General features: G+C 43.4%; 1 protein-coding gene across 4 annotated transcripts in view; it reads right to left on the bottom strand.

Annotated features, from left to right (window-relative positions):
• Positions 1–26,599, bottom strand: part of DAB1 (DAB adaptor protein 1) — a 706,595-nt gene that overhangs the window by 366,155 nt on the left and 313,841 nt on the right. For all 4 annotated transcript variants that reach the window (XM_034779101.1, XM_034779102.1, XM_034779096.1 and 1 more), the window contains exon 2: positions 13,926–13,997. The gene's annotated coding sequence lies outside the window, so the exon portion shown is untranslated. The remainder of the gene's footprint in view (positions 1–13,925; positions 13,998–26,599) is intronic.

Raw genomic sequence — 26,599 nt, 5'->3', positions numbered from 1 at the left:
AAGATGTAGCAGCTCATCCTTTTAGTTTAAGTCCCTGGTTCAATTCCCGGTGTGCCAGCCAAGATGAGGTCTGTCACATAAGTGGGGATTCATCGGGATTCAAATTGCTGCCTTATGAAATATACTCACAAGACCAAACAGCCAATGTCAGTCGGGTTTATCAATATGATATAGGGAAAAGGTTCTATATGATACCAGTCTCCGAAGAGCAGTCCTGAGCAGCAACGTTACATTCATCTTATGCCGAAGGCGTGCTCCCCGAAGTTACATCCTTAAAGCCTTAAAGGTATGATATACATCCTTAAAGCCCTACTTGTTTACCAGTAAAAGGTATGATATACACCACCTGAAACTGGATTCAATTAATCAGCTTTTTACCTGGTTTGTTTCTGACACCGTGGTGTATCCCTTTATCTTTTGTTCTGAACCCACACATTCCAGGTCATGATGAAGCCTTATCTTTATTCTGGGTACATGCACAGCAGGTACTATGGGGCATGAAGACACCTCCCACACCTGTACCAGCATAAATAGGTATGTGAAGGTAATTCCCTGTCCATTGCTACAAGGAAACAAATACATATCCTGATACTGACAGCTTTCCTATCTACATAACATCAGCTAGTGCAAAGTGCTTTGGGATTCTCAGCATAAGATTATAATCAAGGTACAGGCCAATTTGGGCTATACAACTGCTAAATTAATGCTTAATAATATGTATACTTAAATGCTTGGAATATATACTGTGAGTAGTATTATCAGCATAATACATATGTATGCTAGCCAGCGTATTTAAGTCAACAGCATCTATAAAGGCACAAACAATTATGCATGAATGTTTTATTTAACCACTGTGTATGCATTCTGAGATCTAGCCAGTATGCTTTATAAATCTCTAGAACTAAATAAACAATGTTACCAAATGACTTTCTATGCAGAAGTATTTATAAAACCCTAGCTGTGGTTTAAAATGTGCATATATACAAAAATCTCTAAATGAGATACTTTATAACTCAATGTTTAAACACACACACACACACACACAAAAAATATCTATAAGTGAGATAGCAACTACATACTCCACATACACCTTTAGCTACATCCTGTGATGCTGGCATATTGTAAGGTAATATTTGATCATCTGCATTGTAAGCCTCTAATTGTGTAAATCACCAGACAAGAGAGAGAGAGAGACTAATTAGTGTGAAATGCTGGCCTCCAACAGAAGGTAGTATGGTTTCAGAGGGGTAGTCGTGTTAGTCTGTATCAGCAAAAACAACGAGGAGTCCTTGTGGCACCTTAGAGACTAACAAATTTATTATGCCCAAATAAATGTGTTAGTCTCTACGGTGCCACAAGGACGCCTCGGTGTTTTTTTTTTTTAGAAGGTAGTATGTCCTGTCCCACAAGGAAAGCACATCAATACCAGAGCCAGATAAACTATTGTGGAACATCAAAGCAAACAAAAAACTCATTGCTGATTGCTCTCCCTCTTCCCCCAAACGATGAGGAGACATGCAAGTGAATTCCTTCCATCAGCTAAATATTCCATTAGAAGCAGAAGGGGAGAAGGGATAAATAAAAACCTAACAAGGTGGAACTACATCAGGGGTGGGCAAACTTTTTGGCCCGAGGGCCACATCGGGGTATGGAAATTGTATGGCGCGCCATGAATGTTCACGAAATTTGGGGTTGGGGTGCAGGAGCAGGTGAGGGCTCTGGCTAGGAGTGTGGGCTCTGGAGTGGGGCTGGGGGTGAGGAGTTGGGGATACAGGAAGGTGCTCCGGGATGGGACCAAGGGGTTTGGAGGACGGGAGAGGGATCAGGGCTGGGGCAGGGGGTTGGGGCATGGGAGAGGGTCAGGGTGCAGGCTCTGGGCAGCACTTACCTCAAGCAGATCCCAGAAGCAGCGGTATATCCCCCCTCCAGCTCCTACGCGGAGGTGTGGCCAGGGAGCTCTGCGTGCTGCCCCGTCCGCCGGCGCTGCCCCTGCTGCTTCCATTGGCCGCGGTTCTCGGCCAATAGGAGCTGTGGGGGCCGTGCTTGGGGTGAGGGCAGAGTGTGGAGTCCCCTGGCTGCCCCTACATGTAGGAGCCAGAGAGTGGAAATGCTGCAGTTTCCAGGAGCCACGCGGAGAGGGGCAAGCCCCTGACGCCACTCCCCGGTGGGAGCTTGAGGGCCGGATTAAAACATCTGGAGGGCTGGATGCAGCCCTCAGTCTGTAGTTTGCCCACTCCTGAACTACATCTTTGTGCTGGTTGGACTCTGAGGACAAGAATTACTGAGCATAAGCAAAAAAATCCCCAGTGCTTAGCCTGAGGTAGCCCTAAAGGGCATATCAAGCTTGCTTATTATAGAAGCTTCTATTACTTTTTGAAAGTTAAGATTGGAACTCATTTGTTTACCTGCTTTAACCTTGTAATTAATTCTCATTTCCTTTTCCTATATAATCAATCTTTAGACAGTTTATTATAAAATTGGCTACAAACATCTTTGGTATGAGAGCTCACGTGCAATTGACCTGAGATAAATAAATAAATTAATGGAGATATCCTATCTCCTAGAACTGGAAGGGACCTTGAAAGGTCATCGAGTCCAGCCCCCTGCCTTCACTAACAGGACCAAGTACTGATTTTGCCCCAGATCCTTAAGTGGTCCCCTGAAGGATTGAACTCACAACCCTGGGTTTAGCAGGCCAATGCTCAAACCACTGAGCTATCCCTCCACCCCTCCAGATAAGTGACTAGTTCGTGGGATTGGGAGTAACCTGAATATTGCTGTGATCATTGGTGTAAGGGACCATCTATCACAAAGGTATGCTTACCTGGGTGGCAAGACAAATCAGAATACCCCAGGGGACCATCTGTGTCCTGGGGCTGTTATAATGTCTGAGGAGTTTAGACTTTGATAATTGGTTGGGGAAATCTTAGTATAGAACTCACAGCCATTCTGGGGTTTGTGCCCTGTTTCCTAACAGTCTGCCCTGAGGTTGGTACACCCTTCAAGCTTTCAACTGATATAAAACAAAACACTGAACTCCCAAGTGTCAATGCTCAATTTAAAAGTTATAATAGGTATTTTATATTTCAGTCAAGACTACCTGGCCTGGGGTATTTATCAGAGAAATAAAGAGGCCAAAGCAGCCAAAAATTTCTTAAAATGAGGCATGCCACTGAGTGAAATAAAACACTAGATGCTACTTGTACATACATTTCTCTCTCTTCTTTTCCATATACCATATGCACACACACTTCTCTTGAATATGGATTCTCTTTTCATTTTATGAAATTGAGCAGCAAGATCCCAAAATTACATTAAAGCACAGTTGCCAAATCTAAACAACATTATGGCCCTTAATTCTGCATTTATTTCCATCCACTTCTGTCTTTCCTTCTAAGGCCCTGTTTCTCCAACTGGCTCTGCAGAGAGCCCATGAACTTCATTGTACCTCTGAGTGGGTGCAAGGGTCTGCTCACACAAACCACTTGTGGGAATGGGGCCCAAATTCAGAACACACCTCCTGCTTGGATCCTGGGACAATTTCCCCCTTTTAGCCCCTTTCTCAGCCTCTGTGCAGACCTGACCCAGAGTGAGCAGAGCCAGTTCAGCATCAACAAAACTCTTCTCAGAACAGTAGTTCCCATTAAGGGAAGTAAACACAAACACGATATACGATATTTATGGATATACTGCAATCTGGTAAATTACCGAAGGTATTATTCATATAGAACCTTTTGTTCTAGAAAGATCCCTAACTGTCATTTTCCTTGCTGTGCACTGCAATACCATCTATCTTGTTTCACAGCCAGAAGTGCCTCTCTATCCTTTTGTCTTCCTTTCCTCAGCAGCTCAACTATTTTTTTGAGACACACAGGGTAAGTGTCAACAGGTGTGATGGAGCGTAAAAAGGTATGTGTGCCTGTGTTTCCATAAAAGACCGTATGAGCATGACGTATGGACAGGGAAGGCATAATTCCCAGCCAAGAACACTGGAACATCTGTCTGCCTTCAGCTTGTTCACCTATGGTAAAGGCTACATACCATCACTAATCCAGCTGTGGAAGGCATTAACATTTAAAAATAAAAAACAATAGCTTTTGGGGCTACACAAGGCAAGATTTTTACTTCTTTGAATTAAGGAGAATGATCCATGTTTGAAATATAAAAAGCAAAAAAAAAAAAAAAAGTTCCTCCCACTCTTTGACCTTGCACAGGAGATCTTGCAGATCAGATCAATTATAACATGGCTGAGTTTCATGTGAATAGCCCAGCATTGCTCAGAAACCTGTTCCACATGATAACTGCAATTGCTGTGTTTTGATTGTATACATTTTGGGCAATATCAAGCCACTGATTTTTTTAAACCAGATTTCCCATTAATTTCATCGAGGAAGGGACCTAAAAGTCAAGTCAAAAGGCCATTGTCACTCGAGCTGGGCAAAAATTTTTGGACAAATAGTTTATTCACACACACACACACACACACACACACACACACACACAAAAAACGCAGTTTCAGGTCAACAAACTTCAGGAAATCAACATGAATTCGCTAAATTGTTTCAGCCAAATAAATGTTTCAGATTCACAAAACCAGAGGAGGAGAGAATCTGAATATTAAATATATTAATTGGAGCAGGAATTGGAACCAACGTATCCCCCCTGCCAGCTGAGTGCCCTGACCACCACAGAATCATCCTCACTGACTTTGTCTGTTTCAATTAATATGTAATTCTTTATGCAAAGTGGAACAACTTCAGAAGGAGAGATTGAGGGTGATCCACTGCAGAATACCTTACTGCGCAGTAGCTGAGCACTCGCCTGCATCATGGAAAACCCACGTACAAGTGCCTGCCTCCTCTGATCCAGGAAGAGTGGGGATTTGAACTCTTGCCTCCCACACTCTAACCATGAGGCTTTTGGGTGGTAGGGGACCTCCTCCAGGTTTGTGAAAAGTGTTTCCAAATTTCCTTCACTTTTAATAATAAATAAAATGCAACAATAAACCATTAAAATGCTCAAAATCAAAATGAAATGTTTTGTATGACTCAAACCCATTTTTTGTTTGTGTTTTGCTGAAAAAATAAAATTGTTTTGGGTCAATCAAACCAATTTTGTTTTCGGTTTATTCAGCAAGCCAACCAACCGATAATTCGCACAGCTGTAATTGTCACTCGCACACACTTACAATCGCCTACAGTACCAAAGACAACAATTTTTCACATATTCCTGCAATATTTTCCTATAGGTACCAGAACAACCCACATTCAGTACTTTCCATTCTCAAGAACTATCATGAGTTTAAGTGGGATATTCAAAAAAACCTCAGTGTTAGCCAGTGGTCAAACTCCCATTGAATTCAATAAAAGCAGAGCTAGGCCAATGCTGAGAACTTGTGGAAATCTCACCTTTATGTTTGTTATCCTATTGCCACACTGGCCCAAGCCCAGAGATCGGCTCTCCTAGTAGTTTATTCTTTCCCTGGATGGAGGAAAGCCGAGAAGGGGTCTTTCTGGAGACGCTGGTCCAGGCATTCTGCTGCTAATTAATGGACAAAGCTACGGTGCTGTAATAACTTCCTACTATTTTCAGTGCTGGCACTGTAATACCTTTAAACAATCTTTCTGGCTAATTCCAGCAGTCTCAGTTCTACAGTCCCTTAAAATTCCAGCCTCACTTCACTTAAATAAAATGTGCCACTAGTGTAGCTCAGTAATGAGTATGTGAGAAACAGACAGACAATTACATTTCCTTACTATTGAAGCTACAATGTGTGGGAAGAAAATAAAAAATGAATGAAATAGTTACATTTCCCCAGATGCCTTTTGAAGACAAGAGATGGATGGGGTGGAAACAGTTTATGAGGGTTAGTACAAAAGAATCATGCTGGGCTGTTTTTATTTTATTTTTTAACATATGACTGTGTTTACATGCTTCAGCACTTCTTGTTGATTTCATAAAATACCTGGTATGACCCAAAGCCCTCAGACCAAATTCCCCTGAGCTTTGAGTGTCCAAAATCCAGACTCAGACTTCAAGGTTTGGCCTCTTCTCTAAAATATATCTGCTTTCTCCTGTTGATTCCCAAATGATGAATTGATTGTGAATTGAATTCAGCTATCCAGTTCATGTCCCTCAAAAACTATTCATCTGGAAACTGTATAACAGTTCTTTTATTCCCTCTGTCCCAGTGAACTCGCCCATTTAATTGGTAATATGAAATTATTTGTGATGTGTGTGGCGCCTCAGTGTCCACATCCAGCGGTGCAGGTGCTGAAGGTGGAAACCGTGTACAGTATTTGTGGTGTTGTTACTACTTCAAGCCAGGGGGTGCAGCAGCACCTCTTGTCCCAGCACCTATGTCCACATCCTTAATTCCACCCACTGGTAAAAGCTGGAAATTTAGACCTATATGGGAGAGAAGTAGGTCTATAATTTCTTCATTCTCTGGACCTCTTTCTAAGGGAAAGCCATCTTCTTGAACCATCTGTTCATCCAGTCCTCCTCTGTGTGGTTCTCAGAATGCTTCATTTGGAAGCATGGACCACTGATGTGTAATAGACACAACTAGTTTGAGAACTTCTGCGATATGTAATGAAAAGCTTTCCAGGCTGAAAAATGGATGGAAATACAAGTAGTGGGATTTCTTGATAGCCGTTTCTAAAAATTCTGAAGTTGAAGATGTCTTGGGAGCAAGCAGGTCCCTAGCAGCATGAAAAATGTTAACACAAATGTTGCACAAACACAGGGCTCTTCAATGGCCACAGTTATTCACTCCAGATGTCCTTCTTTCTAGCTGCAAAAAGGTTAGGGTAGTAATAACCTAGCTATTCTTTTCACAGGCAGCATTTCTGTGAGAAATAAAAGCTCAGTGAAAACCTCCACTCACTGTACAACAGTGGTAAAAAAGGCAAACAAAAGTGAAGATGTACAAAGAATGGGATAGAAAATAACAGTGAAAAGTAGTACAATGCCATTATATAAGTCCACCTCACCCAGAATACTTGGTTCAGTTCTTGTCACCCTCTCTGAAAAAAAATATACCAGAAATAAAAGGGGTTCAGGGATGAGCAACCAAAATTATTACAGGCAAAGAAAGATATGTGGGGACAGACTTGAATAGACTGTTTAGTTTAGAAAGGAGACAAATAAGAGGGGACAGGACCAAGGTATATACAAAAATGAATGGTCTAGAGAAAGTAAATTGAGTTCTCCAATCTACCCTCCTTCCATACAAAAACTGGAGAAAGACAATGAGATTTAAAGGCAACAAATTTAAAACTGATAATAGGAAATGCTTTTTAACAGAATAAAACAAAACAACCTCACAACATTAACCTGTGGAACTCGCTGACATTTGATATGACTCAAGAATTTAGTAGAATTCAATAAAGGATAGGCATCTATGTTGGACAATGAGACCATCCACAGTTACGTTGATTATATCTCTTTAAAAAAAAATCTTAACTCTCATGCTACAGGAGATAAACAACCAGTAACAGACAAGGGTTAGAAATAAATTTCCTCTATTGGAAGGTTATTCCACCACTGTCCACTACAGAGTTTCCTGCAACCTATTTTGAAGCACCGGGTGCTGGCCACCATCAGAGACAGGATACTGGACTAGATGGACCACAGATCTGATCCAGTCTGGCAATTCCTATTTGACTATATAAAAACATATTAAAGTCCTCTATTTCTGTGTTATGTCCCAATTAAGTTGTTAATTCCTCAGGACAGGAGGAATACCTCAGTTAATACCTCACTTATTTGTTCAGCAAAGCACTAAGCTCTTCTGTGGCACTGCATAAAGTAGTAAATTAACTGCAATAAGTCATATGCTTTCCCATTAACATTAGATCATCCATGTCTGGATTTCTGGGTTTGACAGAATTCTAGCCACGGCAGAATCAAGTTGCTAGCCCATAAGTTGCCAGTAATATCTTTGATCTTAGGATGAACTCCTTAGAGAAAAACCCAACTTTTGTGGTAGATTTTCACTTTAGGCACAGCCCTAAGCAAGGGATGGTGTATTTGTTTCACAACCCTAAGAGAATCCTCAGCAGGCATTTGGTCTCAGAGATACCAATGGGACCACTTGTGGAGTACAGTACTACTTAGCATCAGTAAGAGTGGCAGAGTCTCACTCCAAATAATTCACCAGCAACACAACTTTATACAGGAAAAATCTGAAAGCTGGCAAAACTCCATTTTCCCCCCATATCCACATCTACAAGCAAAGTTGAGAGTCAGCAGTGAACAGGGAAGAAGGGGTTAAGGATCTTAAGATCCTCTCTGTTTTGGTGCATTAATAAAAAAAAGAAGAAAGAAAGAAATTCTGTGACATTCCCACATCAGCGGTACAATGCTCCGTGAATCAAACTATCTAGTTTTATTCCAGACATGCTCTCCTTTAGCAAGCAATTCAAGGCCATACATTCCAAGACTTGATACAAATTTGAAAACAAGACTCAGAGTAGGTTTCATTTTATTGTTTGAAGAAGTTAAATGGGGTGAACAGTAGAGTCTCACAGTAGGAAACGATAGACTTCACTGCCTTGAAACTAATTTGTCAGACATCTACCAGCATTACCTTCAGTGGGAAACAGAGTGCTACAGTACGCAGGTAAGAGACGTTTTTAAATACAGAAAACTGCATTAACATATAATTAACGGTAGGCGTTAAACACAAAACATCATACAAAATTAGAGGAACGCATTCCCAATGGGGGGGGCTTTAGGACATTATTTACTGCTTGCTTAGCTCATTGCCACTGTGCTAAGGTATTATAGCCCTCAGGGCATGTAAAATCATTAACCACTTTTGAGCCTCTTTTGACCATTGCATCTTACTCTGTAAACTCCCTTTATTCTGTGGGGTTAACCCAGAGCCTTAGCATTATTGCTATAATTGAAATCAAGGCTAATGGAGAGCTCTTAAAAAGGAAGAGCCACACAGGAGGCTACTACGATGTAAAATTCCCCAAGCTAAGTTTGGTCTCATTTATTAAAACACTTGCCTAGAGCACACCTGAGGGAAAGGTACCTATATCTCTTCATGCCATCTATATACATGACCTCTAGAGGTCCTCTGCCACTGCTTCCATCATTTACAGCTCCAGAGAGACGGTACAGCTGTCTGTGACCTCCAAATTCCTGTACGGTCCTAAGGGAAGACTCCAAATAGGAACCTCTGGGAAGCAGTCTGCCTTCCAAGGGTGACTCCTAGATGTATTTTGCTGCTCCATGAGAATTTGATGTAGTTCACCCCTATCTACAATTGCCAGGAAATTATGTCAGCCCCTTGCTAGCAAAAATGAGCCCTTAACACTTATAACAAGTTAATGTGAGTGTGGAGCGCTGCCTCTGCTGGGTATAATCAGAACTGCTCACTTGTGTGTCACAGGCTCTGTAGTGCTATCAATTACAGGAGAGTCTTCTTTAGTACAAATAATAGGAACTTGTGCTTTTAAAGCAGACAGATCTGAGTTCTATCCTTACGGTTACCAGAGAGTTCTGAACGGGCTCTGTATGCAACATTGGGAAGTGCTAGATGGGAACAGGCTGTTTCTGCTGACATAGCTGGAACTCAACAGGGACCATAAGGCAGAACTCTTAGAGACTGCAGTAAACCTGCAGGTCTGGGAGATTCTGCAAAGCAATCACCAGCTGTGACTTCTAGCAGCAGACTTTGAACTTTCACTCAAAAATTCTGGTGGCTTCTTGGATCCTCATACGACTTGGATTCTTTCAGGCCCAAGGGATACTCTACTGAGCGCATACATTTGTTTTCAAGTCAGCAGGACTTTGCAAGCTAAATCTAAAATGGTACAACAGCACTAAAAATCGGAGTACTCGGTTTCCTCGGACGCTCTGATCTGCCGTCTAAGTTACTCACGCAATCTAGGCCACTCTTGTGGCTATAACCCTCTCTCCTCGCTTCTTCTATGCTACGTGCAACTGCAGTCCTCATTAGGCTTCTTTCTGTCATTCTGAAAAGCACTCTCAGCTTCCATGTTCTACTCCAGTTCTTTCCCAGCTTCCCTCTTCCACACCTATTAGCTCTCAGCTTCCTCTTTCATGCTCTGCTACCTGGGAAACCTCAGATACAGTGGGATTTTATTTTAAAGCTAAAAAAAGATAATCTGCCCAGTAGGACTCCATCAGCTGCCTTGAAATGAAACCTCAGCTCTTCAGATCATTCCCATCCTTCGTTTGCTCCCTCACTTAGAAACACGGGACTTTACACCAATTAAAATACTCTGTGCCAAGCAGCAATAACGATCCATATCCCACAGTTCCTCATGCCAATTTGAGATGCCCTTTTATTTGTTCCATCTTATTCTGGGTATTTCATTATCTCCTCTGAATGCTCTAGGCACAAATACAGGAACATATTGCCTTAATATTTAAGTTTATATCCCCTTCTGTAATACAAACGGAATAACGCTAGATCTCCTTAAGGACAGATATTGGCTTAATACATTTAGAGACCATTATGATCATGTAGTCTGATCTATGTAACAGAGGCCATGGAATCTCAGCCAGCAATACCTGCTACAAGCCCAGAATAAGACCAACTGAGTTAGAGAGTTTTTAAAAATCAAAATGTCCAAACCTGATTGGCCGTGCACAGGTGCACAAGAGGGATGTGGGAGAAGAGAAGCTTGCACAGCAGCAAGTCACAATATCACTTGGGAGTGAACCTACTGCCACATGCTAGCACCACCAGATGTTCTAGAACCCCAGAAGGAGTGGGGGAGGGTGGGGCCACGGTCTCACGCCTCTCTCCCCATACCAGCCAGTAGAGCTCATCAGTTATGGACAGGAGAATATACCATTGCAGCAGGCACTTTTCTAGGGCCCCCAAGAAGAATTCAGCAGCACTAGCTGGATTTCTGCCTGTTGCAGCCCTTCTTCCTTCAGCTCATTTCAGGCACTTTCATCCATCGATCTTAAAGCCTTTCACAGAGGAGGGAAGTTTCATTATCTTCATTTTACAGATGAGGAAACTGAGGCACCGAGAGGTGAGGTGATCTGCACAAATTCATGCAGCAGGTCACTAGTGGAGCTAGGACCTGAACTGAAGTGTCCTGAGACATTTTCCTATGCTTTAAACATATGACCACCCTTTCTATCCTTCACGTATCCTCCACTGAAGGCAAGGGCTGTAAGGCACAATGGTTTGTGCTGGGGGGGCCATCATCGCAGTATGTGAGTACCTTCTGTTGATAAAGAACCACTGTGGCATCAAATCAAATACAGACCCCTTCAAACAAACCCCCACAGATCCTGTTGCAAAGACGGTCAGTAATATTGAAGAGCTGGCTTTGGGCCTGGACTATGCTGATGTTTATTACAGTGGTACCTAAGGACCCACCAAGAATGGGGCCCCATTGTGCTCCACAGTCCCTGCCTTGGAGACCTTACAGACAAAATAAACAAAGATGGGATGCGGGGAGGGTTAGAAGACACAGGCAGAGGGAACAATATGATGGCAGCAATTCCTTTATTTGGTGGGTTTGGTTCAGAGGAAAGAAAATTGAAGGGAGATGGTACACTGAAGGGAAGAAGGTAAGGGGGTTAGGGTAGGGGAAGGGGGCAGACATGGAAGGAAGTGGAGATGAAGCGATGGGGTGGGAGAAAGAGGGATGGAGCAAACAGCCAATCAGCACAGAGCAAAGAAAGTCCAGTCAAAACCGTAGAATGTCAGAAGGTCCCAGCTTTGGCTGCTCCTGCTGGCTAGAGTATGTGGCTGGTTCTTCTCCAGGTCTTCTAGGTCGAGACCTTTCAACAAACTGAATGGGAACCCCTACTGACTAGCCCTCCTCTGCGTGCGGGCATGATTTGGCCAACCTAGCTGATTCACAATTGGTAGCTTCTAGCCATAACATGACTATCTCAGTCACAGTCTGTAAGTGCATACATGGGGAACAGAAATCTGATAGCAGAAGGCTTCTCAAGCAATCAGAGAAAGGTATAACAAGATCAGGTGGTTGGAAGTCATAGCTAGACCAACTTCAGAGTGGAACTAAGGCTTCGTTTTTAACAGCAAAGGTAATTAACCATTGGAACAAAGCACCAAGGGTTGTGATGGATTCTCCATCATTGGCAATTTTTGAATCAAGATTGGATGTTTTTTCTAAAAGAGCTGCTGTAGCTCGAACAGGAAGTAATCCAGGGAAATTCTACGGCCTGTGCTATACAGGAAGTCAGTCTAGATTATCACAATGGTCCCTTCTGACCTCAATCTATGAATCTTTGAATTTAGTGCATGCCAGGGACTAAGTGCATAATTTGATTTTCAAATGCTTTCAAATGAAGCCATTCCCCCACCAACTCCACAGCCAAAAGGTTTCCAAATATGTTTGGAAAAACAATAATTTCTAAAGGAAATCCTATTATTTGACCACCAAGTTAAATCCTGATAAAATTTTAAACACGGACAAACTTTCAAACAGTCCAAATGGGTTTCTGTAACAGAAACCCACTGAGAGCCCCTTCACTTTTTAATCATGAAATAAATAAATTAAATAATCATTTAATTATTTAGCCTGCAGTAAAGAAGCACCTTGTGCTCCTGTAATATCCAGAGACAGCTTACCAACTGCTGTTTATTTGGATCAAAGACAAGTACTACATATGTTCACAATTTGAACATTTTCTTAAACAATGTGCTCAGAAAAGGAAACAAACGTAGTTTCAAAACAGGGCGGTTGAGAACAAAACTGAAAGTCCTAAATGTGTTTCTGCTCAGCCAGGGGCTCTCAAACTTTTGCATAGTCCATGCTATGTCTGAGGGGATTATTTTGTGGACACCTCTGCACCATTTCTGGTTGAGCCGACTATCTCCTCTCCCATTGGCAATTGAAGGGACCACCTCCATCCACTTGTAATTTCTACTAGCTTTTACCTTGTTCCTTGTAATTTAAAAGTCACTAAAGTTCTTATGACATTTGTGAAGTGTTGTGCAGTAACACGCTTAAGCCATGGGGATTCTTCCATTCTCCCAAAGACACAACAGCGAACAGCATCATCTTCCATTTGCTTTCAGCACCACATGAGCTGCAAATGATCAACCCATAAAACAGCCCATGAAAGCAAAGATTCTTTTTCTCTGCTTGTGTGGCCAGAGAAGAGAGGAGTTTCATGTGATGGTGAATGAGAGCTCTAAAGTGGATATATATGACAGAATGAAAGACTTGTAGCTTTCCTAATAGCCAATGTTGCTAATTAAAACTGTTTTGGAAGAACGGAGACTAGCACATTATTCACCCAGCTATATGCTATAAATAAGAGACGCAAACTGACGTGAATAGCTTTCATATGTCAGCTGAATAAATAGATTTGATTGTGCCTTTTAAAATAGCATATCCAGACATACAAGGTAGAGAACTGAGAATTGCTAGGATATTCTCCTTTATCAAACAGCAATTATTTATTATACCATATGCGCTATGCAGTATCATTTCTCTCTTGTTTTCCAATTTATTTTTTTCATCTTAAATCAGGGCTGTTTATTCTCTTTCACAGGATGTGTTCAGTTGAGGATCTAGGCAACAATGCAGCAGTGTATGAGACATCTACGTTATTGAGACCGGTGATATCAAATGTACCTACCAAAGAGTATCATAGGATGTAATAACAGGTCTGGAGGAAAATAGACTAGACTACAGAAAAATAGATACACTGATTTCTTTCTTTTCAGCAGCAATTACAAAGGGCACTCAAAATGCAACATGCTATTACAGAGAATATTCACAGGATATATATGGTCAGCAAATGCTCATTAAAAAAACCCAAAGCTAAAACCCTTGAGAACATCTGCTGACATTAGCAGTCCTGTTATCCTCAGTGAACACCCCAAAAATGATTTTTACCATCAGCAACAAGTTTACAAAGTTATTTGTTTTAAATAGAATTACCTCCGTCCTGTATGAAAAATTCCTTCCAACCATGAAGACTAGATCCCACTCACAGCCACCATGTCTTGCTCACTGTTTAAAACAAAACAAATGAACACCAATTAGAAAATGACATTTACTAATCCAGAATTCTGATGAACTTGAAGTCATACACATACCCTAGTACAAAATCAAGATTTAGGGTCAACTATCACATAGGAGGTTGCAGGAGGCTAATCGAGTTCTATAGGCATATCAATTATCAGAGGGGTAGCAGTGTTAGTCTGAATCTGTAAAAAGCAACAGAGGGTCCTGTGACACCTTTAAGGCTAACAGAAATATTGGGAGCATAAGCTTTCGTGGGTAAGAACCTCACTTCTTCAGATGCAAGTAAGTGCATCTGAAGAAGTGAGGTTCTTACCCACGAAAAGCTTATGCTCCCAATACTTCTGTTAGTCTTAAAGGTGCCACAAGACATATCAATGTTACCATATACCTAAGATAAGAATACTGCAATTGCAATATTCTTAAGAAATACAGTGTATAAATAACTATACCTTATTTAAGAGTGCAAAAATATTTGGCTAGAATTTGCCCTTAATATAGTGTTTGCCCTTTCCCCCCCCCCCCATTTCCTTCTGTAACTAAACAACAGTATTCACAGTATTCCCTAGGCCAGTGGTTCTCAACATTGTTCCATACCAGGACTCCTCCCTTTGCCCCTCCAAACCCTCCTTCCCTCTAACCCGGACTCCTCTTCCATTTAGCAACATAGTAAGGGCTTTGTGGATGCGATCCCCTGACCTTTGTTTGGGTTCTCCACACTGAAAAACCATGCCCTAGGGATTCCCTATATTTCAGCAGGCCCACCACAGGCTTTGCCTTCTGTCCTCTGCCAAGGGAGAAAGAGCTGGTTGGAAGGCCAGTGAAATGAGCATAAGGAGCTGCAGACAGGGCCTATCTGAGCTCTGTCTCTCTCTTCTCCCTCCCCAAAACTGTGTTCCACTGTCTCCTCTGCCCCCTCCACTGGTCATAAGTGCTTGGAGAATAGGAGCAACAAAAGGCCGCAAGAGCAAACGCTCCCCTGTCACTGATTCAGAGAGCTGGTGCTCTTCGTTCTGGTTCAGAGAGCTCATTGCTTAGAGAAGCACTGACCCAGGCTATGCAGAACCTTTCGCCAGAGCAAGATGGCAGGTAACTAAGGCCTGGTCTACTTAGAAAAGTTGCACTGCTTTAATTATAGCAGTGACATTAAAGCAATCCAATCAACCGAGTGGGGATGGAGTTATACATGTGTTTATATTGTTACCGCTTAGTCTTACGGGAAGGGGAATAAGATATACCAGGATAAGGCACTTTTAGAACAGTATAACTGTGTCCACACTAGGTGTTGTACTCATATAACTACCTCATGATAAAAAAAAAAAAAAAAAAAAAAAAAAAAACTCACACTGAGAGTTATGCTGGTACCAAAACGGTGTGAAGAACAGATCTAGGTACAGGGAATATCACAAATACTGTTGCATGCTGGGAGTTTTCATTGAATTTCAGTGAGAGTTGGGGAGCTAATTAGGCTCCTTTGAAATGCACAGCCATAACATCACCTAGGCTGTGTCTATACTTGAGGCTTCTGCCTGCATAGCTATGTCAGTTAGGACTTGGATTTTTACTGACAAAGCTTTGTCAGCAAAAGCACCGAAGGGAGGTGCAATTTTGCCGGTGTAATTTATGTCGCTTGGGGAAACTGGAGTAAGCTGTGCCAGCCAAAGTTCAGTTTTGCTGCTAGAGCTGCATCAAAGCCTTTTAGTGCAGCATCGCGCCAGCTGCAGTGGCTAAATTGTGAATTTGTTAGATCAGCCTCTGTCCATGTTCAGTTTAATGCGACAGTGCTAAATGCCATACTTCTTCCTGTCTTGGTCCTCCTGATAGACTCAGGCTGGTGAAGCTGCAACCTTCATGCATTTATTTCATCAGCTGTAAATTAGCAGGTTTTCGCTGTAGCGGAATTATGTTTGCCAATAAAAAGGAAAATTCTACGCTAGGCTGAAAGAGTTTGCTGGCTAAGTATTGATTTTGAAGTCTTGGCTGCACTGACCGGATACTAACGTTCTTGTTTACCTCTCTCTTCTGTTTCTGACTTCTTGGCTATGAATTTAAATAACATTTAAGCCACTTTTACTTGGGCATAAACTTCTATTTTACAATAAATCCTAACCAGGCAATAGCAATATAAATCAATGTTAAGGGCAGATCCAGGGCTTCGTGCGCCATCCCACAGGTGGGGAAAGACTGCTGTACACATGCCATGAGCAGAACACAGATGAGGGGCAGACTGATTCCTCCCCCTGCGAGGAGGAACTGGAGGCTGCACAAAGAAGCAAGGGCATACAGACATCAGTTCCTGTGGAGCCCCAAGGTCTATAATACAGATCAGGGAAATGGTGTCTCCCCATGGAGGGCCTTCACCCTTCTCACCAGCAAGTGGTCTTTGGTCCCCTCCCACACCCGCACCTCCCACACCCTTTGAAGGGGGCAGAAGGTGTGGTGGGACAGTAAATAATGCTCAGTGTGGCATAAACTGCTTTCTGGCTATCTGAAATGTATTGATAGGAAAGCCGGTCACAAGAGTAACAGCTCCAGGGATCTATCTCCCCCCAGACCTGACAGAACTCCCTCAAAACCTGTGGAACCCCAACCTCTTTTACAGAGAAGTTTCCTGCTGCTTTGGGGTCCTATGTTCCTTTATCCTCTCCCATGTTCATCTCCACATCTGGCCATTCACCTCCACATTATTTCAATGGAAGCTATAAGAATCAAAGAGAAGGTTCTGGTCCTTTAAGTGCAAGCTGAAATTATTTCTTAAAAACACAACCTTTGGGGAGTGAGAGCAGCCACAGAAAAGAAGCAGAGGATGGTAAGGACAGAGGGAATCAAATTCCAACAGTTTTGTTTTTCAAAGTGATTCTAAGAATGATATTGTGATGAGGTTCAATGTTTATTGTCTCTCAAGGAATCTATATTACATATGCTCCATTTATAATGTTGCCCTTCTCCCCACCAACTTCTAGTTCTGCAGGCTCAACTTTGGATCTAAAAGACAAGCTGTAGACCTTCTGGCTTTCATACCACCACCAGTAATACGAAGATTCTACAATCAGAATTTACTTAACATTTCTGTTGCTAAAACAAAAGCCACAGTAGAATGTAGCTCAATCCTACAGATGTGTGTATACTTAAGTATAAACCTTATTTTCTTTGCTAAAGCAAGCAGATGTGACTGAATACACAAAGGGGACAAGATGTCATTTTAAAACAAAGTCACTTTGCTTGCCAGACCTGTACTTGAAATTAAGAGCTTTGAGAACCCTGGACAGAGATGTTCTCTGACTGCCAGTCAGTGATGTCATACCCGGGTCAATTACAAAAAAAGTAATGGCTGTATTTACCTTTAAAAAGAAATAATTCTCTCTCTGAAATTGCAATAAGCCACTCCAGACATCCCATTTTCAAGGGATTACACTGCACTTTTCAGGTAGTTAAAAGTTGCTGAGCCTTTTGACCTTGTGCCTCCAAACATTACTGGAGGCATTATCACACAGGAATGCACTGCTTGTCATGTGTGTTATTGCTTAAATAAAGGTCGGCCATTCAGCAATCTGATCTGCTGACATCAGGTTCATCTGGCATGAACTGTTACAAGAAAATAACATATATGTAATAAATTACACTATTAATTAGTTTATTATTTCATCTAGGAAATGGGATACATAAATAAAATTAAGAAACACTAGGGAAAATGTATGTCAGGCTGGAATAAAGGCATTTCTCAGGTCATTGCCTTAAACATAGACATTTCATGCTAGGATAATACTTGCATAAGAAAAGTAAATCTTTGAACATTACAAATCTGAAGTCACTAGAGCTAATCATCACACCAGATGAGACCCTGGTTTGCTTTATCATAATAGTGTTCAACGTATAATGAAAATTAGGCAAGGTGAAAATTGATACCAAGAGCTCTTTTTAACAGCTAAGAAGTTAACACTATTAAATTGGAAATCAATATACATTCCAAGTATTGATCAACAGAGCAGAGGTCTTTGGGATCTTGCCTCCGTGGAATGAATACCTTACAATCATTAGAGACATTGTACCTCTACAAATATTTGTACATCTGCATGCGCTTATCTTGCATGATTAAATACAGACTGCTTCTGTTCTTCCTCTTTATCCTCTAGGGAAATGTATCATCAAAATTATTGTACAGTAGTCATTACTCTATCTTCACTTAAAACCTGCCCTACATATTATTTTGGGCTGAAAAAATGTTGCTTTCTATAGTATTTCCTAGATATAGTCTTAATCATTACATTTAAAAGATTGCTATACGACAACTTACACTGCATTAGAGAGAAATAAAGTGGAAGCCCCAACCTAAATGTTACAATTCTTACTCGGCTTTTGTTCCACAAATCATAACAATGCAACATTTCAATTCCTTAAAAGCTTTCCCTCACTAATTATGGAGACTCGGGGTTTTAGCCTCCTGCTCAGAAAGGGACACCTAGTGGCTTCTGTCTGATTTAGCTGGATAGTAGGGAAAGTAGGTGGCAAACAGAAGAAAGCTAGAAGGCAGCCTGCAATCAATTCAGAGGTAGGTAGGTGCCTTAAATCAATTTTATAGGGACCACACTCAGCTGCAAAAGCCAGGCTGGTAAACAAAAAGATAAAATATATTTTGTCATCTTTGTTTTACATTTTTGTTTAGGACAAAGAAAGAACAACAGATAGGAAGCGGAAGCAAGGTCTAGTGGTTAAGCGAGTCAGATGATCTGGCCTTGATTCCCAGCTCTGCCAATGATTTGCTGTGTGACCATGGGCAACTGATTAGACTACTCTCTGCCTAGTTTACCCCATGTGTAAACTGGGGATAATAATGCTTTGCTCACAGTGATGCCTAAGGCTAGATTAATTAAGGTTTATAAAGTGTTTTGAGATCCTTGACTAGAATAATGCCAACTATTATTATGATTTTAAAAGAAGTGATGAATAGTGTATATAAAAAGATTTATAACAACTTCCCTTCTGAGCTTCTGGGAAAAGATTGTTAATATTAATCTGAAACTAAGGGTACAATCATTCTTGGAACACAGAACCCTAATAGCGAGGACAGAAGGAATTCTTGAAGGACACCATAGCGAAGCAAGATTCACCGGTGCGGCGCCTCCTGCTGGTTATCCTGGGAATTAGCTTTTGTCCAGCCCAGAGAGCCCTCTGCAGGCCAGTGTCTCACCTGCCACTGGCCCCATGTCCCTCCCGGACCCCGGTGCCCTTTACCTTGGGGTGCTGCCCCAGCAGTACCCCACTATGCTCTGGGTCTCTCCTGCCAAGGGAACCCCAACCCTCTCACCCACCTTGCCTCAGTGGCTACTGCCAGTCGTCATCTAGTCCCCGCTCACTGGGGCAAACTGCAGTCTGTCATGATTACTCATCACTGGCAAGGGGGATGGACCAGCTGCCTCTGCCTAACCCCAGGGTACACCTTTGCAACCCCAGTACCTCTGTAGGCCTTCACCAAAGCCTGCAGCCTGGGGGGTTACCAGGCTGGAGCTCCCCAGCTCCCTTGTCCTATTCCCCAGCACTGCTCCAGTTTCAGGTACCGTATATTCCTCGGCAGCTAGGCCCTCTCCCTCCAGGGCTGGAGAGAGACTCCTCCAGCTTCTGGCCCCGAGCCCTCTTATCAGGGCCAGCTGGGCCCTAATTGAGCTGGCCCCAGCTGTGGCTGCTACTCCAATCAGCCTAGCTTGACTGCTTTTCCCCTGTTCTCCAGGAGTGGGGCAGTTGCCCCACTACACACACACATATTATGATTGATGAATATGCCTAGAGTAATATAAGGCCCACTGCAGATGCTCCATGTGCTAAATTCCTACTGGCTTCTTGAATAAATAAAGGCTGCAGGAATTAACCCATAGAGTCATTAATAAACAGAATGTGCAACGTCCACTAGTTATAACTCCGCATCTTTGCAAAGGACGTGGAGGAAGGAAGGCAACGTGAGGAGGAAGATGCTGAGCTTGAGCTAATCACTTGGTCACTGGGACCAGGAAGTGCCCTGCACCTGACATATGATAAGAGGTAGAGGTCAAGGTCGAGATCAGTTGCTTCCTTTTCCTTGATTTCATCACTGGACTTAAGGCATACAAATTAGTCTTCATTTTTTTTTCCCTTTTAACCACTAATAATTTGTATGAGAAGACACTGGACACCAGCGAATGTTCCAGGACTGTCCTGATGAATCTTTTTAAAGGGCCTCCTATAAAGGAAGGGACTGTGCTGATTAGCCAGGCAGCACCCTAGAGGGGCAAATGAATGCATGTAAACCTCACAGCTGGAAAGATATCCAACGCTATATAATAGCAGTTCTTCAATGCCAAAAATGACACTCATTCTTTTCCAGCAAAGTACACTCTTAATTATAACGGGGTTTTCATGGCAGATCCTGTTTGGAGCGTGGTATTTTCTGTGTCCTTTTGCCCTATGCTGCCATTTTACGTGTATAAAAAGCTTCAGACATGCAATCAGCTGCAAAGATGGGCAGCATCAATAGAGATCTCACCCAAGGGGATTCTACCCTGGGATCAGGGATGTGTGAAGATCTCCAGTTGCAGGGCTCCAGATGCTCAGGGACAATTGTAGGTAAGTCAGGGTTATGGCCAGTGGACCCACGCACTACACAAATACATTGAGCTAAAACTTCCATATGAGAGGGAGCAGAAGGATGTCATCAAGCCTGCCATCCTAATGTAATAGCAGTCCCAAGCCCCCTTCCGCATGTAGCAAAGAAATTGTGTGGCTTTACTCCATTCCCAGAATTTGGCCCCCAAACCTGCCCTGAGATTCTTATACAGCCAATAGGTCTGTACATAAATGTTTTTGTTTTGTTTTGGTGGATCTAGTAGTGGGAAAAAGTAGTCTCCCTAAATCATACAGGGCAACCCAACAATCCAAAGAACTACAAACAGCCTGAAACCCAATTGGTGTCTTTAAGTAGCATTTTAATTCTTTGACTTAGTGAGAACATTTAATATAGTTTGTTTGTTTTCTACAACACTGATGCTGCTGGGTGTTCGCTTCTGCTTTAAATACCAATATTATCTGTGCCTAGCGTATACACAGATCAGGCCTACCTACTGCAAAAGGACTAAAACAAGCAAAATTACATTTAAAAAATATTTATGCCTCAACTGAAAAGTTCTTCTAGAAGACGGTGCATGGAAATATATTTGAAACAACATGAAGACAATGGTCATGGTCAGCATTCCAGGACACTTATTCAAATGGAGACTGGACTATAAAATGGTTCTGTACCCGTTATTTTTCAGATAAATTTTGGCATTCAGAAGTTAAAACTTCCTTACTTTAAAATACATCATACATTAGATTATTAGTAACAATTTTACTAATTTTAGCTGTTTAAGACAACTTTACTTTTCATATGCTGTGTATTTCTAGCTCCCTACTGTATGTTCCACTCCATGCATCTGATGAAGTGGGTTTTAGCCCATGAAAGTTTATGCCCAAATAAATGTGTTAGTCTATAAAGTGCCACAAGGACTCCTTGTTGTTTTTGCTGATACAGATTAACATGGCTACCACTCTCAAACCTGTTACTTAGAACTTGCCATTTTACTGTTATGAACTTCTACCGGTGGAATGAAATCCAGGCTGATCACAGCACAGCTTATAAGGGGACAAATATTTTCATATTTATCTGCTAACACAGCACAGCTTTCCCCAAGAATTTCTTGCACATTATCAGTGTTACAGTATCATTTATTATGCAATCCATGTAGAACGGGGTGGGCAAACTATAGCCCCTCAGGGCTTTGGATCCAGCCCCCGGGATTGCCCCCCCATGGCGCAGTGGGGCCCGCACCGGTCTCAGAAGCAGCCGGCACCACGTCCCTGCGGCCCGGCACCACATCCCTGTGGCCCGCCCCGGGGGGGGGGGGGGGGAGCAAGAGGGAGGAACAGAGGGCTCTGTGCATTGCACTTGCCTTCAGGCACCGCCCCCACAGCTCCCATTAGCCAGGAATGGGGAACCGCAGCCAATGGGAGCTTTGGGGGAAGTACCTGGAGGCGCGGCAAGGGCAGCGCTTCCGGGAGTGGTGCAGGGACAGGGACAGGGCAGGCATGCAGGGAGCCTGCCCTGACCCCGGGGCACGCCGCTGCCACCCCGGAGCTGCTTTAGGTAAGCAGCGCCGGGCCAGAGCCTGAACGTCTCCTGCACTCTGCCCCCCAACTGCCTGCCCTAAGCCCCGTGCCTGCACCTCGCACCCCTCCTGCACCCCAACCCCCTGTCCTGAGCTCCCTGCTGCACCCCTGTGCACCTCAACCCCCTGCCCTGAGCCCCCTGCCACACCCTGCACCCCTGCTGCACCCTGCACCTCTGTGCAACCCAACCCCCTGCCCTGAGCCCCCTGCCACACCCCGGACCCCTCCTGCACCCCAACTCCCTGCCGAACCTGCTCATACACCCCGCCCCCCTCCTGCACCCCAACTCCCACACCCTGCACCCCTCCTGTACCCCAACTCCCTGCCAAGCCCCCTTGTAGACCCCGCACCCCTCCTGCACCCAACCCCCTGCCCTGAGCTCCCTGCTGCACCCCTGTGCACCCCAACCCCCTGTCCTGAGCTCCCTGCCACACCCCTCCTGCACCCCTGCCCNNGCACCCCAACCCCCTGTCCTGAGCTCCCTGCCACACCCCTCCTGCACCCCTGCCCTGAGCCCCCTGCTGCACCCCAACTCCCTGCCCTGAGCCCCTCATACACCCTGCACCCCTCCTGCACCCAACCCCCTGCCCTGAACCCCCTTGTACAACCCGCACCCCAACCCCTTGCCCTGAGCCCCCTCCTGCAATCTGCACCCCTCCTGCACCCCTGCCCTGAGCCCCCTGCCACACCCCGCACCCCTCATGCACCCCAACCCCCTGCCCTGAGCCCCCTGCCATGCATACAATTTCCCCACCCAGATGTGGCCCTCGGCCCAAAAAGTTTTCCCACCCCTGATGTAGGATTCAAGGTCCTGTCTATATTTGGGAAATTTTTCAAATAAAACTGGTTATATAACGTGGTGTTGAAACAGTAGAAGTAGCACTGTGTACATGAGACCAGCCATCGTAACGCCAATGGAGCAACTGAGATAGCAACAATTGGAAAGTTTTAGAAAGGCAAAAATCCTGGGCTCTTGCACCAAGCCAGGAGATCTGGTTTCCGTTCCACCGTTTTGCTGTGTGACCTTGTGAGGAGATTAATGTATTCATGTTTATAAAGTGCTATAAGATCCTGCTACAGATGTGCAAAGTAGGCTTCTTAATGATAACAGCACTCTCTTTTTAGCAGTGGAACAGCACACATTCATTTCTCAGAAAAAGTGGTGGTGCATAGTCTGCTTCATGGGTGACGTGCACTAATGGAACCATTATCAAGGAATAATGTGCTGCCATTAGCACATGTAGCTGTGAAATAACATGGTTTTTTTTTAAACACATTGGGCCTAATTCTCCTCTTATCTTCACTGATGCTCCGCCATTACATTTAATGAAGTTACTCATCATTTGCGCCTTTGAAAGCCAGAGACGACTCATTCCTGAGTAATGTCACCCAATGCCAGAAACGGCAGTGGGGCAGGAAGTTGTGACATCGCTATCGCCCAGGGATAGCTTCCAAAACAGGGCTCTATAAATGTTTAGAAAAGGTAGTTGTGAATTAGTTCCATGCAAATATGATTGGTTTTTACTATAATTTAGATTGTGAATTGCTATTTGTTAAGTTTTATTGCAACAAATCTTGTATATGGGGAGGCCTATTTTCATCTCATTTATACTGGGGTAAATGAGGAGTATCTCCAAATAAATGAATGAAGCTGTACTATAATTAGTAGAAGTACTGAGGAGTGTGTCACTGGGTACTCACTCACCACAGGTGTGCCTCCTCCTGGCTGTTCTGGGGATTAGCTCTCTTCCAGGTCCGAGTCCGACACCTGCCCATGAAGGATCTCCCCCCTATTGTCCTCTCTCTCTCTCACCCTGTGGCCCCTCTCACAACAGGAGGTGCAGCTTCCTCTTTGTGACTCAGCCCTCCAGATGGGTCACTGTGTGGTTTATCCTTCCAAGATATAGCGTTTCACTGGATTCATTGTCCAGGCAATACGACTGCATCAGATCCTGGGCCTGTCCACACTCCAGGTTCCAGCCCAGGGATCCTATAACATGCAGCCAAGGTCTGCTCAGTCCCTGACCTTGCTCCTCTCTTCCTGGGCTGCTTCCTACCCATCTCTCACAGGCTCTCTTTTCCACCCTTCTCTCTTCCGAGTATGCCCTTCCCTCAGGGCCAGGCTCCTTCTCTTTCTCTGGTTCCCCCCCATGCCCCCTTTCTAATACACAGAGGATAGCTACAGACTTCCTCACTACAGCCATTTCTCTTGCCAGCTTCCTGGCTTTATACTAGCCCAGCCCATACCTGCTCAGCTGGGCTCCATCTTCCAGTCAGGGATTGCTTCTTCAGCCTAATGCCCTCAAGTACGGCCCATCACACTAATCAGCCCTTTCCCCAGCCCCTCCAGAGCTGGTGTGGGGTGAACACCCCATCACAAAGTGCCCGTTGTGCTAGACACTGTGAAAACACATAGCAAGAGACAGTGCTTGCCCCTCTCTGTGCCCTCTAAACACAGAAGATAGACAAAGGTTGGGAGGGGAAACAGAGGCACAGAGAGATGAAGTGAGGTCACACAGCAGCTTGGCGGCAGAGCGTGGAGTAGAACCAATGGCTATAAGGCCAGCATCAGGCTTTTGGAATAACAACATGATGAGAGCATCACCTTCGGTTATTTTCAGCAGAACACTTTTACACTCACACACTGATCAAACACTCAGACCGGCCCTGATTCTGCTCACATACACATCACACCAGCATTAGTCCAGTGACTGTATGGAGTCACTCCTGACTGACAACAGTATCAGAAGAGTATCAGGCCCACAGGGAAAATCCACATTGTCAAATAGGCAGGACCGGCTTTGGGGCGGCACAATTGCAGGGGTGGCATTCTGGGAAGTTTTTTTTTTTTTTTTCCTTCGGCAGTTGCGCTCTCGGAGGGTTTTTTTTTTGCTTGGGGCGGCAAAAAATCTAGAGCCGGCCCTGCAAATAATGAGAGAACATTGGATGAAACTGAATTCTTGCTGATTATATGTTTAATGACCACTTGTGATTATTTTATATTGACATTTCTGTGCAGTATATATATATTTATGTTGGTTTCAACCTACAGCTGGGGGATGGAGGGGGTGAAGGGGGGGAGATAGGACTTCTTGCAACAATTGTAATTTGACATTATAACTTTTAAAAAAAATCTTTCGGTAAAGGTATAATTGTTTTTTAACTTAAAGATTCTTTCATTTAAACTTAAATGTAGGGGCAACACAAAGGCCCATTCCAATGTGGGACAATTATTGTCAATGTATAATGGAAACCTTGCTTGCCAGAAAATAATCCTTTAGCACTTGTGAAATGTGCATGCAGAATTCCAAACCATAGTACAAGTCACCACTCACTAACAGCTATCACGCCACAATATTTGAGATGACGCTGTTATTTCTTATGCTAAGTTTAGGGAAACACTAGAATATCTCTCACACCTCTGCGTGGTAACTGTTAATAAGTTTTAGCTCTTTAATAGTGATCAGAATATGAATTAATTTGTTTAGATCATATCACTTTCCAAGAGGAGAAGTCAACGATTTCATAGGATTAGCTGGAGTTGGCCACTCTGAAGAGGCCCCACTAGATGTAGTCAGAAAATGAGGATTTCTTCCACAGAAAATGTAGAGGAAAACACATACCCGCACACACACAAATCATTTTCCTCAAAGCTTTGCATGGGAAATTTAGACTTTTTAGCAAAAATTCAAAATACAAAATATTTCTGTTTTGGAAATGCCACTGCAGTGCCTCATGCAAGTTGTAGTTCAGTTGCCCCATGTTCCTATTCTTCTCTATAGACCAGACTCCCTGTTGTGCTACTTCTCCCACAATGCACCATGCCCTCCCATTTTGGTGAGGGGAATTGGTGCATCACAGGAGATGAAATCCACGAGGGGAACCCAGTCTACGGACATGAGGCAACTGAATTACAGCTCCTATGAGGCATATACTAATCAAAATATTCTGTTTTTCGGCTAAAATGTTCAGCTTGTTGACAAAAAAAAGAAGACATTGTCTGTGAAAAGCAGGCACGTCTCACACAATTTGTTTAGCCGAAAGCCACATTTTCCACTGAAAAGCACTTCGATAAACATTTTCAACCAGCTGCCATCCATTCAGGAGAGGCCAAGCCAGGCCAACAGATAGGAGACAATAACCCAGCAAAGAACCAGATTTTTGAGCTATAATAAAAAATTCTTGATTCGACCTTGGAAGAAACAGGTCTTCAGAGATTAGTGGGAGGTACAAGGCCAGGCTTGAATAAGCCTTGAGAAAGTAATTTCCTTTATAGCATTTCCTGGCACATCACTTCACCATTCTGGCTCTGATTCTGATCTCACTTATATCTGTCTTTCACCAGTATATTTTCACTAACATGAAGTACTCCTGGTTTACACTGCTATAAGGGAGAATCCAGGCCCCCCGTGTCTCAT

This window comes from Trachemys scripta, chromosome 8 (genome assembly GCF_013100865.1).
Source record: "Trachemys scripta elegans isolate TJP31775 chromosome 8, CAS_Tse_1.0, whole genome shotgun sequence".
NCBI lineage: Eukaryota > Metazoa > Chordata > Testudines > Emydidae > Trachemys > Trachemys scripta.
This window is presented reverse-complemented; position numbering and strand designations above follow the sequence as displayed.